Source organism: Triticum urartu, chromosome 7, assembly GCF_003073215.2.
Source record: "Triticum urartu cultivar G1812 chromosome 7, Tu2.1, whole genome shotgun sequence".
Lineage (NCBI taxonomy): Eukaryota > Viridiplantae > Streptophyta > Magnoliopsida > Poales > Poaceae > Triticum > Triticum urartu.
In genome coordinates this window covers 168,542,659-168,556,433 of record NC_053028.1, presented here as the reverse complement: position 1 = coordinate 168,556,433, position 13,775 = coordinate 168,542,659, and the positions used below count along the sequence as shown (strand labels likewise).

Sequence of the window (13,775 nt, the reverse complement as noted above, 5' to 3'; positions counted from 1 at the left end):
GCCCGGGGGTTTAAAATAAAGATGACTGTCGTGGAATTGTCACGGCAGATGTCCTAGCGAAAGGACTTAGTCGTAGGGCCATCGCAACTAGGAAGCTTAAAGGGGTTAATCGGGACAAAGGACACGAGAGGTTTTATACTAGTTCGGCCCCTTACGATGAAGGTGAAGGCCTACGTCTAGTTGAGTTGGCATTGCTGGGGTTTCGATCACCAAGAGGCTTAACTCACCGGCTTGGTTATCGATCTCTTGTTTCTTGCCCTAAGCCGCCACCGGGTCGTCCCCTTATATACACGGGTTGACGCCTGGTGGCCTACAGAGTCCCGGCCGGCTCATAATCGTGTCCGGCTCGGTGACTTCCTTTACATGCCTTTGTTTACAAGTCTTTCCTTACATACGCAGTTTATAATATTGGGCCTTAAGCCACCTCTAGGCCCTTGGGCCTTCTATAAGATTTAATAAACTATCATCTTAATGTTTACTGGGCTTCTTGTGTAACCCGCCATTGGGGCGGACCCGGCCCCTCCTGGGCGGGTCATAACTGATAGCTATATCCCCAACATTAGGCCCCAGGTTGACTTTGAACTTCGTTCTTTGTCAATCTTCAACACTTAGACAAAATCCATCTTCTTATCCTCGCAGAAGTTTTTGTAACCCGCCATGACGTCATCTCTTGAAAACGCAAAAAACTTTTATGACGTCATCTCCCAACGGATCTTCATCTTTAATGTCTTCTAAGAATCGAGGCGTCTGTGTAGTTGAATAACCATTATTCGGTCCCCCCTCGATTTTCGCGCCCCTCTATTCACATTTTTCCTTATAAATAGGCACGCATCGGCCTTCCTCATTCTTCTCTCTCTCCGTCTTCTTCCTCTCGCAACCCTCCTGCTGCTCGAGCCTCACCGCCGTCGCGCTTCTCCTCCGTCTCCGTCGACCTTGGCCGCTGCATGAACCTGAATCGGTCCAGGGAACGGCGGCGACCTCCGCAGAAGATCCGTGGTTGTAAGTGTTCTCCCTTTCACTTCTCAAATGCGCATTAGGGTTTCCAGACTTCTTTGTGTTCTTCATAGTTCATCGCAGTTCTTCATAGTTCTTCCTCCGCAGGCCTCTTCTTGATCAAAAAGATATATATGCTTGTGCGGTAGTGTTTTTGTGCCTACTCTTGATGCCCACAGATCCCTTTCTCTGGTTCAAAGATCTCATTAGAACTCACACACTTATTTGCGCTAAACTTTTTAGGTCTAGAATTTTTCCCATTTTTGAATAGCCATTTGATCTGGAATAATACCAAGCAGTTTAGGAAATTTGTTTGTCTCAACACTTAGCTGAATTTGCTTTTCTCAAATATATGTAGTCATGGCGGCTTACTGTGCCGGCTTACTTTTCCTTATATGGCATTAGCCCTTAACTAAGCCGCCGTTACTTCCCTGTATTATCATCATTGAACTGCTAATTTTACCATTGAATTGAACCGGCATGTTGCCTTTCTTTTCAGTTCGTTTTTGAACATCATGTCGTCCAAAGCACCAACCATTTGTAACTGGGTTCCCTCAATCGTAACTGAGGAACGTCTGAAGGAGTTCTTCACCATAGGATATTTGCCAGGAAAAGACGTCATGTCTTACCGTTCCCCTAATCCGGACGAAGAACAGCCCAATCCAAGGGCTGGCGAAGTGATTGTTTTTACTGCCCATATGAACCGTGGCTTCTCACCACCTGGCTCAAAGTTCTTCAAAGAGGTCCTCCAGTTTTTCAAACTCCACCTTCAAGATATCGGGCCCAAATCCATTTCTAACATCTGTAACTTCCAAGTGCTCTATGAAGTGTATCTTCAAGAAGAGCCGACCGTGGAGCTGTTTAGAGAATACTTTTATCTGAACCAGCAGAACGAGTGCACCAACGGCCTTAGCTTGGAGCTTGGAGGCATCTCAATTCAGCATCGACAGGGCGATGTCTTCCCCCTCATAGTCTTGCCGAGTCATCCAAAAGACTGGAATCAGACTTGGTCCTACTGTCAAGACATTTCACCGGCAAACGAGAAGCCACTGCCGGGGTATCGCCCCGAACGTCTTGACTCCAAGTTCGCGCTCCCTCACAAGCTCACTGCCGCTGAATGCAAGAAGCTGATACCATCCATCAAAAGGATTAATGCTTTGTTAGGGAACGGGTTAACTGGAGTTGATCTGACCCGCTGCTGGATCTCATGGCGGGTCATCCCTCTAAGCCGTCGGTCAAAACTGATGTACGAGTATGGTGGAGGCCCGGATGACTCTCTTCGTCACAGCTCCGTTCAACTAATGAAAGAAGATATTGTCTCAATGTCAACCCTTCTCGTGAATGGAAAATACAAAGACTGCAGTATTGTCGGGTTAAACTCCTTCTGTAAGCTTAACCCGGTGCCAGAAGTAAGGACACTTTGATCTCCCTCCTTTGTATTTTTCCCAGCCGTATTGTTTAATACTTGTCTGACCTTTCATCTTGTTTTTACCTGTCTGCAGGCCAGATCTGACTTCTGGAAGGTTAAATATGACCACTAAGCTGCCAAGAAAGCGAGAGCCGCCGCCATAAACGCCAAGAAAACGACCCGGAGGTCGAAAAAGAAGAAGAAGAGCACTGCTGAAGATTGGATGAAGCTTGACGATTCTTCTGAGTCGGAGGTAGCCCTTGACTCCCTTGGCCAATTTTTAGTAATCTTATTAACACTGATCATTACCAGGATGACACTGGGGCTAGTCAGGCCGTCGAAGAAGAGGTAACTATTTCCTATGACTCAGCCCATTTTCCAAGACAAAAACTTCGAGTCGTAACCCGGAGAGTAAGGTTTTCACACCCTTTGGCTTATCTGGATCCTCACTTTCTTTTGAAAAAGCAGCAACATGAGAGCCGCCGTCAAGCCCGGACCGAAGACGAACCGGCTGCTGTTCTTCAACAAACTCCCCCAAAACACCAGAATGAGGTTTATTTCTTTGTCTTCGACTTTCTGTTAATGGATGTCCTTCCTTGTATTACTTACTTTGCTTTATCTTTGTAGGAGGTATCTCGTTCTCCTGGCAACTCATCTCAAACCCAGTTTCCGGCCTTCAAGACTGCCCCTGGGTAAGGAAAAATCCTTTGTCTTCTGTGTTCTTCAAATTGTCTCTCTATACTGATAGTCCTATAATCTTTCACTTAGTGGCCAAGCTAAGTCTAAAAAGGCCAAGGTGACTAAACCGGCGGAAGACCCGCCAGTCCTTGCTCCTGAACTGGCAAGGCCACCTTCTCCTCCATCAATTGAAACTCCGGAAGACCCGCCTGTCAATGCAGAAGCAAATCCTCCTGAGCCGTCGGTTGACGATACCATCATTAACCCTTCCACAACTAAACCGTCGAGCTCGGCCAACCCGCCATCACCATCTGCACAAGACGTTTTGATCACTGGGAGCCGTTTTGTTGAATTGGGGAATCCAACCATGCTGGCTTGCCACACGACAAAACAAGAAGCATTGGAGAGGCAAAAAGTGTGCTTTGACGTTGCACATTATGATCATCTGAATGCCAACGATATTTTATCCGGCTATCTCAGTCATGTGCACTCCAGTCGCAACTCAGAGATCGAAATGGTCAAACAGCTGCAGCTGAAATATGAGGTACGTTCTTCCGGCTTATCTGTATTCTGCCAGCCCCCAAGTCTTCATATTATGAGAGAACCGGAATGATCTTTAGACTTTATTATATAGGCCAAGACCTTTACCTTTGAAATTTTTCTTGAATTCAATAAAATAGAACAAAGCTTCACCTGTAGTCCCCAAGGGCCGGTTCATTTTGATCATAAATGAGCCGGTACTTTAAATTGTCTTGTACCGTATTCAAAGAACTTCATAATCCGGCTTAACCTTGAGAAACTTGCTGAATAGCATACATTAGCCCCCAAATGCCAAGTGTTGTTACTTTGTAAAGTACTTGGGACTTAAAGTATGTCTTTAGAGTCATAAGAAATTGTTTTGGCATACATTGGCCCCCAAGTGTCAAGTGGTTTTTTGTAAAGTACTTGAGACTTGAATCTTGATTTTTGAACCTTAAGCGAAATCTTGACTCATCTGGGTACGTTTTTTCTTTGCAGAATGCCTTATCTGAACTGAGCTCGCAATTGACTGATGCCAAGACCCGGCTAGCGGGTCAGGAGGCAGAAATCAAATCTGCTAACTCCAAATTGCAAATAAGTCTCTCTGAGACGGAAAATTTAAAGACCAGCTTCACCGCCAAGAAGAAAACCTGGGCAGAGGAAAAAACGCTTCTGACACAACGCGCCGAGAAGGCCGAAGCAGCCCTTGAAGAGGTTTCAACAGAGCTGAACGGTTTAAAGGGCCGGGTGTCTCAAATGGTAGCCGCCATATTTGGAAATCCATCTGTCTTTAATCTTGTGTACTTTTTGCTGATCCGGAATATAAGCCGCCAACTGACTTTGTTTATAAAATATGTGCAGGCCCACGAAGCAAGAATCTGAGCCAAGATCATGTGATTAAGCTGAAGGCAGTGTATACCTTAGTGGAGCAACTGTATATTGGTGCACAACGGGCACTTGCTGCCATCTCTCCGGCTAATCAAGGACCCAACCAGCTCAACGACGTCTTGAAGAAACTATCAATCCTACCCGTCAGGTTTCAAGAAGTGAAGCGCTCCTGTGCGAGAGCCGGAGCTTTGACTGCCCTGAGTCGCTCCAAGGCTTGGGTGCCAGACCTAGACCCGGCGGACGTGGCCAGAGGATATCCCACCGTGAAGGAAGACGGATCTCCCTTTGAGCAGAATGACTTCATGGCTTGCGTGCGCGGAGTCCGACCTCAGGCGACTACTCTTGGAGATGAAACCAACATCGATAAGTACCAGCCGGGTTTTGATGTTGAAAATAAGAAGATGGCAACTCCCTCGTACAAGGTGACAGATTTAATCCCTCCTGTTCATGAAAATACATTTGCCCCGGAAGTTGACCCGGCCGGCCTCATTGACGAAGAAGCAGAATTTGTCGCCGTGAATGGTTTTGACTGGTCAAAACCCAGCTTCTAGTTAACAGAGGGCGGTGAACCGGCGAGGGAGGAGCAATAACCATCTTCATGGGCTTATAAAAGCCTTGTGATAGTTTAGCTGTGAAAAAACTGAATGCCTTGCCTATGCCATCGTGCATAAAACACAGTGTGTGATTCTGTATTTCCTGATGCATCATATTTTATGATTGTTTCTGCAATACTTCAGCTATGTTCCTGTAGACACAAAAGGAAAAAAATTGTCTTGGCGGCTTAGCACCGAACAGGTTAGAACACCCGGCTTATAGCCAATATGTTTACCATAGTAGACAATAGAAACAGACATAAAGAGAAAACAAGGTTGACAATAACCCTTTGATTAATACATCAGGCAATTGCTTATAAATAAAAGTCATAGTTGTACCTTTGATCTTCAGACCACCAGTTTAAATAACCCAGGTAATGAAGTTGATAACTCCATCTTTTTGAGAAGTCAATACTTCTGAATACTTAATGATCATCATACCTTGGTGGCTTTGTTGTCAAATAGTCCAGCCGGCGAAGAAGACCATGCTAATTATTTGTGAAATTGAGATAACAAAGAACTAAAAAGCAAAAAACAGGTAATAAGTATAATTTAACCTTGTATTTAAAGGTTGGGGGTTTCTGATTCGAATACGATCAATGAACTGGACCAAAGGGGTTAAGCTAAGGTTCGAATATGACCATATAGCCCCCAGTGGCTTTGGCGTTGCGCTGATTAAGAGGGTACCGACAGCTATGTTCTCTTTGGTTCGAATACGACCTATGTTTGAACAGGAAGCCCCCAAATGACCTTGAGAGGTTTTTAACGACACTGATTTGAATATGATCCAAGTCGGACCCAAAAAGGGGTTAAGCTATGATTCAGATACGATCAAGAAGCCCCCTAGTGAGTTTGGCTTTAAGCCGATCAAGAGGGTTACAACAGCTATGTTCTCTGGTTCGAATACGACCTATGTTTGAACAAGAAGCCCCCAAGTGACCATGATAGTTGTAGCTAGATTCGAATACGATCATAAGCCGGACCAAAAAAGGTTAGACTTGATTCAAATATGATCAGCTCCTTAATAGTCACTTGAAAATAAGAAATAACAAAGATGCGTAGTCTTTGAAAAGAAAAGAGACCGATGGTCCTGCTTTATTACTTATCATGGTATATACAATGTTAAAGTATATACACGATGAGAGCCGGTTGCTCAGGTGTAGTATGGCCGAAGTTGAGCAATGTTCCACGGCCGGCGGGTCTCCTCCTCCGACTTACGTGAGTCTTTGTGCTCTCGAACGTCAATGAGGTAATATGACCTGTTGTTTAAGTTCTTGCTGACCACAAAGGGTCCTTCCCAAGGTGGGGATAACTTGTGTGCATCTGACAGATCCTGGATGAGCCGGAGCACCAGGTCGCCTTCCTGAAATGTCCTGGACTTAACCCGGCGGGTGTGATAACGGCACAAATCCTGTTGATAAATTGCTGATCAAGCTGCTGCTAAGTCTCTTTCTTCATCTAACAAGTCGAGTGCATCCTATCTGGCTTGTTCATTATTGGCTTCAACATAAGCTGCCACACGGGGAGAGTCATGACGGATGTCACTGGGAAACACTGCTTCTGCTCCATACACCATGAAGAAACGTGTGTAACCTGTAGACATGTTAGGTGTGGTGTTGATACTCCACAGCACCGAGGGTAATTCCTCTACCCAACAACCCGGCGTTCGCTGTAAAGGAACCATAAGCTGGGGTTTGAGACCTTTTAAAATTTCCTGATTTGCTCTCTCAGCTTGACCATTGGATTGAGGATGAGCTATAGAAGAAACATCAAGCCGAATATGCTCACATTGACAAAACTCCTCCATAGCCCTTTGGGAAAAATTAGTGCCATTGTCAGTGATAATGCTGTGTGGAAAACCAAAACGGAAGATCACCTTTTTCATGAACTAAACCGCCGTGGCCGCATCACACTTACTCACCGGCACTGCCTCAACCCACTTTGTGAATTTATCAACTATCACTAGAAGATGTGTCTTTTTATCCTTAGACCTTTTGAAAGGTCCCACCATGTCAAGCCCCAGACCGCAAACGGCCAAGTGATTGGAATCATCCGGAGTTCTTGAGCCGGCACATGTGCTCGTCGTGCGAACTTTTGACATCCATCACATCTACTGACCAGATCCTCAGCATCAGCGTGAGCCGTCAACCAGTAAAAACCGTGACGAAAAGCCTTGGCCACCAGAGATTTTGACCCGGCGTGATGACCACAATCGCCTTCATGGATCTCACGAAGTATTTCTTGGCCTTCTTCAGGGGAAACACACCGCTGAAACGCTCCAGAGACGCTGCGATGGTATAGTTCTCCATCAGAAATCGTCATTGACTTAGACCGTCGGGTTATCTGTCGAGCCAGGGTCTCATCCGCTGGCAACTCTCCCCGGGTCATGTAAGCCAATAACGGCACTGTCCAATCTGGGATGACATGAAGAGCCGCCACCAACTACGTCTCCGGGTCAAGAACGGCTAGATCTTCTCCCGTGGGTAACTTGACAGACGGGTTATGCAAAACATCCAAAAAGGTGTTAGGTGGCACCGGCTTACGCTGAGGTCCCAACCGGCTTAGAGCATCAGCCGCTTCGTTCTTCCTACGGTCGATGTGCTCCACCTGATATCCTTTAAAATGTCCTGCAACAGCATCAACTTCGCGACGATAAGCCGCCATGAGAGGGTCTTTGGAATCCCAGTTGCCTGATACCTATTGAGCCACTAAATCTGAGTCGCCAAGACATCTGACCCGGCTCAGACTCATCTCTTTGGCCACTCGAAGACCATGGAGTAAGGCTTTGTACTCTGCTGTGTTGTTAGTGCAAGAAAACATCAGCCGTAACACATAACAAAATTTGTCACCTCGAGGGGAGGTTAAAACAACTCCAGCCCCCGAGCCTTCCAACTGTCTGGACCCATCAAAATGAATAGTCCAATATGTGTTGTCTAGTTTCTCTTCTGGCATCTGCATGTCTGTCCAGTCATTAATAAAGTCAACCAGTGCTTGAGATTTGATTGCAGTACATGGTACATACTTCAACCCATGAGACCCAAGCTCAATGGACCACTTGGCGACTCGTCCAGTGGCTTCTCTGTTTTGAATGATGTCTCCCAAAGGAGCAGAGCTAACCACAGTGATTGGATGACCCTGAAAATAATGTTTAAGCTTCCGGCTCGCCATGAACACCCCATATAAAAGATTTCCAAAGAGCAGGGATCTTAGCAATGGAAGGAGATGGGATCAGAAAGCACATAATCATGGATAACTTCATCAACATATATGGTTCATACCATACATCAGAACTATCTACTTATGCATCAGTATCAATAAAGGGGGTTGTGGAGTGTATTGCAGCAAGCTAGCTTTGACTCTTGGCTAACATGTACTACGACTACAGTAGTTGAATAAGGTGAGAGAGCACACACGAGTCCAACTAGCTAGTAACCACAACGATACACCACTATGGATTCTCACTCCTCTCCCTACCAGAAGGCCGCCCATAGCACAAACACTTATCTTGACTTTTTTAAAGTAACCATTAAAGTTGTCTATGATCCACACACATTTGATGAACCAGAGACTAACGCCTAAGATTCACTTGACGAACATTGTTAGTCCTCTACATGTATATTGTCATCAACATCAAAACATGATGTAAGGGCATGATTGCACTTTCACCAGCGCGCTGAGCGCATGTCGTCCACGTCTCCCACCCCCCAACCCCCAGGACTTCATGACCTCCTTGCGCCGCGAGGGGTCCGTCAACCGGCTTAAATAGCCGGGCGAGCCCCAAAACGCCGAGCTCCTCTAAAAAAAGGGTTGTCCTACTGACGCCCCTGTGGGCATGTCTCCGCCATTGCCCAGTCAGAAAGGCCGTCCCTAGTCGCCCGTTTAGGCATGATTCGGGACGGTCCTAGTAGGGCCCGACGGCTGGGGGGGGGGGGCTTTTTTACACAAATTATAACCTTCGGCTGGTTCGGCGGGCATTTTCTTTTCATATATAGATTTCAAACGAAAATTGGATGGTATGGACGACCATTTTCTAATGTTTTCCAACAAATTTCAAATGGATAATTTTGGACATAATTTGAACATAATTCATATTTTATGATTTTTTACAAAGATTGGAACGAAATTTGAACTAAAACTTTTTTAAAACAACTAATCTACTCATCGTCACTTGCGTCGTCCAGCATGACAAAGTCGAGCTCACCGCCATCGTCGTCACCCGGGCCATCGTCGTCATCGTGGTCGCTGCTACCCATGCCGAGGAAGTTGAGTTTGTTGTCTTCCTCGCCGTCGTCGCTGCCTTCATGGACAGGCGGAGGGCCTTGTTCCACCCCGGCATGTCATCTGGGTCGCGAGGCGCGTGAGGCGGAACCCACCCCTGAGCCGCTGCGGACTCGCAGATCGCCTAGAAGAGGTCGAACATGTCATCGGGGTTGCTTGCCTCTCTGAGTGCCACCAGGTTGGGTGGGATCTCCGGCGTGGGTTCACGACAACCGCGGGCGCAACATGAGGCGGGGCAGGGGAGGATGGACATGTCGCACCACACCAGCCCGGTGGCTCGCAAGTTCCTGTCGACGAGCCTCTACAATGACCTCGTCAAAGCTCTTCCCCACCCAGAATTCACACTGGCCATGCGCGTCGCACCGACCGTCGTGACGCTACCGCTGCTCATCGCGGGGGACGGCGGAGCCCTCGACCGCGTAGCCGCTGCCGTTAATGTGTGCTAGCCCGACGGCAGGCGGGCGGCACGAGGATGTCATACCGTGCCCGTTCTTCTGCCTGATCCAGCGTCAGCGATGAGGGGCGGGACCCCGCCGGAAGTGTAGTAGTCGGATGTCTTACTCAGACTACCCACAGTGGGAGTAACATAGGTGGTAACATCACACTTATCTAAGCAAAATAGATGATGTGGCATGTAATTAATGAAGAAAGAGAGGCATGTGGTAATATAGCTAGTTACTGTAACATCACACATATCAAAAAAAATGAGTCTACAACCTAATAAATGAAGTGATGCATGACACAACACATATGTTACTACTCACTGTGGAGGTAGTAACATAGACTAGTAACATATGCATGTTACTACTCTAATTTACTCCCCACTGTGACTAGTCTTAGATTGTGCAATGGGAATTTTGGGGGTTTGGTAGTGAATCCTGATGAATGATATCATAGTTTTCTGGCCTTCTTTTTGTATGTACAGCGCTCTAGGCTTTGGTGAGTACTATGGTCTGCACTGGTCTTGGTGATGCATTCCTAGCATTGCTGGGTGACATACAAGTTCCAGGCCACTTGACTGTTAACTCCATTCTGACTTGGAGACATGACGTGAATCGTGCATTGGTGAATCGGCAGCATCCCGCAGGTGGTGCCATGGCCGGAAGTATATAGCAAAAAACTGTCACATCACAGGCTAGGGCTATAAAAAAACTATCACTTTTCTTAATCTTTCAAAAACCTACCACAAAATTGATTGGTTGTTTCAAAAAACACTAACGGTTGAGCAGTTAAGTTTTAGACTAGATTATGATAGCTCGGACCCACTCGTCAGGTTGATCGTTAGGTTTAAACGTTAAGTTGACTGTTGATAGGTTATGACAGGTGGGACCCAAATATCTTTAAAGAAGCAGTCAGGTCCCTGTTATATTTTTTAAAAAGCAATCGGGTCCCTGTAAAAAATACAAAAAGCAATCGGGTCCTCGCCAGCGACCTCATCGCCGCTCCTCTGGGCGTTGCTTTGGCTGTGGATGTGGCGGCCATGGCCAATGGCAAGCAGCAGCTGCTTGCATCTGGAAACCACCCATCCTCCTTATTCACATCGCCGCCGCTAACTGCTCGCGTGAGCGAGCACGATGCCCCGTGCCATCAGCACCTACCGGAGTCCCGTTGACGGCCAGCGAGCTAGGCCCACCTCGAGTGTTGCTGCCCTGGCCACTGGCTGTGAGGAGCTCCTCCCGCACCTCCGTCAGTCTCCCGTCCAGCGCCTACTACTGCCGCCGCCCAGATCCGCTCGATCGCGGCCTAAAAGCCGTCACGCCGCCGTGTCTCGTCGGAATCCAGCGTTGTGCACAGGGTGCGGACCGCAACTTCGGTCGCCGCCGCCGTCGCTGCTCACCGTTGTTGCCTGTTGCTGCCGCTGCGGCTGCCTACGGCTGCTGCTCACTGCTGCGTCGGCAGCCCCACCATGGTCAACCATGGACGCGTATTGCGGTCGTGGGCAGCCTGATCTGGTCGGGGCTTGAGCCGGCGAGCTCATCCTCCCCTCCTAATGGCCTCAAGTGCACCTCCTCCCCCACCATGCCTCCCCTCCTGGCGGCCATTGATGGGCAAAGAAGCTGACTTGGGGGCCCACTTGTCATAACGTTAGAGTTAACGGTCAACCTAACATGTGGGCCCGCCCTGTCATAATCCGGATCAAATTTTAATCATCGAGCTATTAGTGTTTTTTGGAACAGTCAACCAATTTTATGGTAAATTTTTAAAAGATTAAAAAAAGGTGGTAGTGTTTTGTAACCCTAGCCTGTAATGTGGTAGTTTTTTTGCTATATACTCCATGACCGGCGTTAATTGCACACGCAGTTGGAGCATTCTGAAAAGACATGGCGTGAATCGTGCATCGGTGAGGACAGGGGCCAACAATTTCTCTCTGGGCTGAATCTGCTTGCGGCTGTTAACAATGTCCGTGAAGGTAAATTATACAGTATTATGGCGCATAATTTCCGTGGGCATGGTTCAAATAAATGCACCCGGAAAAGAAATAGGAAGGACTTGTAATACTCAAAATCAAGAATCACAATTAGCACGGCATCTATCCTCTACATTTTCAGCACCGCATCATGATCAGATTGACGGAAATTTCCAGAAAATGAAAGCAAGCGGGAGCTGCAAGTTTCAGATAACTGACGGGAAACTGAACTGGGGACATAGTCGGATTCAGAAAAAAGGAAATCTTACGCGTCCTCCATCGCGTAGTGCAGCGGCTTTAAATATCAGCAAAGACCACCTGCGCGTACCACAACACCTTCCCGATCCCGCAGACAAACCTCTCCCAAATCCCAGTCGCGCGCCCTCGATCGACATCACCCTTTCCTAGCTGCAGTAGAACCCTAGCAGCAGATCGGGCAGCCGCCGGCCGGGATGGAGGGGCTCGACGTCGACGACATCTTCCACCACTACCGGCTGAGCCCTACGGAAGTGGACGCCGTCACCTACTACCTGCCACGCCTCCTCTCCGGCGAGACGCTGCATGCCGTCGACAAGCTCATCCACCGCGTCGAAATCTCCGGCTGCGAGCCCAAGGATCTGGCCGCCCGGTACGCGCCCGTGCCGCAGGCCGTGAGCAGCGGCGACCGGTTCTTCTTTACCACGTGCAAGAGCAAGAACGGGAGCAAGCTCCAGAGCATGCGCGGCGCCGGCGGCGGCACATGGACCATACAGAAGACCACGGAGATTTGCCACGCGGGAGTCAAGGTCGGCGAGGTCAAGAACCTGTCCTTCAAGAAGAAGGGCAAGTCCACCGGCTGGGTCATGGAGGAGTACCGATGCCTGCTGCCGGAGGCCACCGTCAGCGACGGGGTCAAGGTGTTCTGCAGAATGCACTTGGCTCAGCATGCTCCTGACGCGGCCCGACAGGAATCGGCCGCGTACAAGCTTCAGCAACAGCAACCAGAGGCCGTGACCCCGAGCACGCACGCGCAGAAGAGGCCAGCGCCGGCTGCCGCCGCCGATCCTCATCCGCCGCGCCCCAAGAAAAGGATGCGCGGTGCCGTCCCCGTCCGGGCACCTGCCACACCGTCGTTCTTGATGTATGATGAGGCAGCCAGAGCAACGCATGGCCCGCTGGCTCACACCAACTTCCCTGTTCAGTATGCACAAGCATCATGCGAGTCCACTACAACATCCAGCCGCTCCGACGTTGCTCAAGCTCCTGAGATTTCCTCCCAGTCAGATGTGCTGGAGTCCACCCAATCACAAGAGGCTGGCTCAAGCATTGCAAGGAGCACAACTGAAAAGGATGTCTTTGAGCCATTGGGGCCTATTTCCGATTTGCCGGATTGGGAGGAATATGGTTTTGATCTTGAAGAACTAATGAGAATGATGGAAGACGACCCAATTGAAGTTGAGCCAATCACTGGAGCCAACTCTCGCGTGGAGATGGGCCAACAGGAACCTCTGTACCTGGATGCCTTGGACCAAGGCGTGCTGGAGGGTATGTTGCAGTCCGATTACCCTGCCTTCCATGATGCTGACAAGGAGAAGAGGTACAATGCCGCGTCGGATCTTGACGCTCCATCGCTTCAGGGACAGGACCACTTGTTCAAACCGCGGCCGTGCTCCTTCGATCCATTTGAACAAGCGTGGAAGGCCGAAGAGGCGCTCGAGAAGGAGAAGAGGTGCAATGCCGCGGCCAATCTTCATGCTGGAGGGCATAGCAACTTCTTCTCGCCTGCAAGCGTCTACTAAGTCCGATGTTGATTTTTTTTTCAAAGTGTATACGAGGATACTCACTGGCTGATGTATTAGTTCATCCATGTACGATCGCCACGGATGTACCTCTGAGCAATTTGCTCCACTTGTTCATGCAAGCTACTAAAACTGTTGTTGTTCTTCTTGCTCCTATGATGGATTTTCTGAACCTTGCATTCACTGCTGCACCAGTACTAATTCTGCTCTGTTTCCTGTGATGGAACATGTTA

The 13,775-nt window shown here is 48.4% G+C and overlaps 1 pseudogene; it reads left to right on the top strand.

The window, feature by feature from the left end:
- The first annotated feature begins 11,969 nt into the window (after positions 1-11,969).
- LOC125518622 lies at positions 11,970-13,542 on the top strand (annotated as a pseudogene).
- The last annotated feature ends 233 nt before the right edge of the window (positions 13,543-13,775 follow it).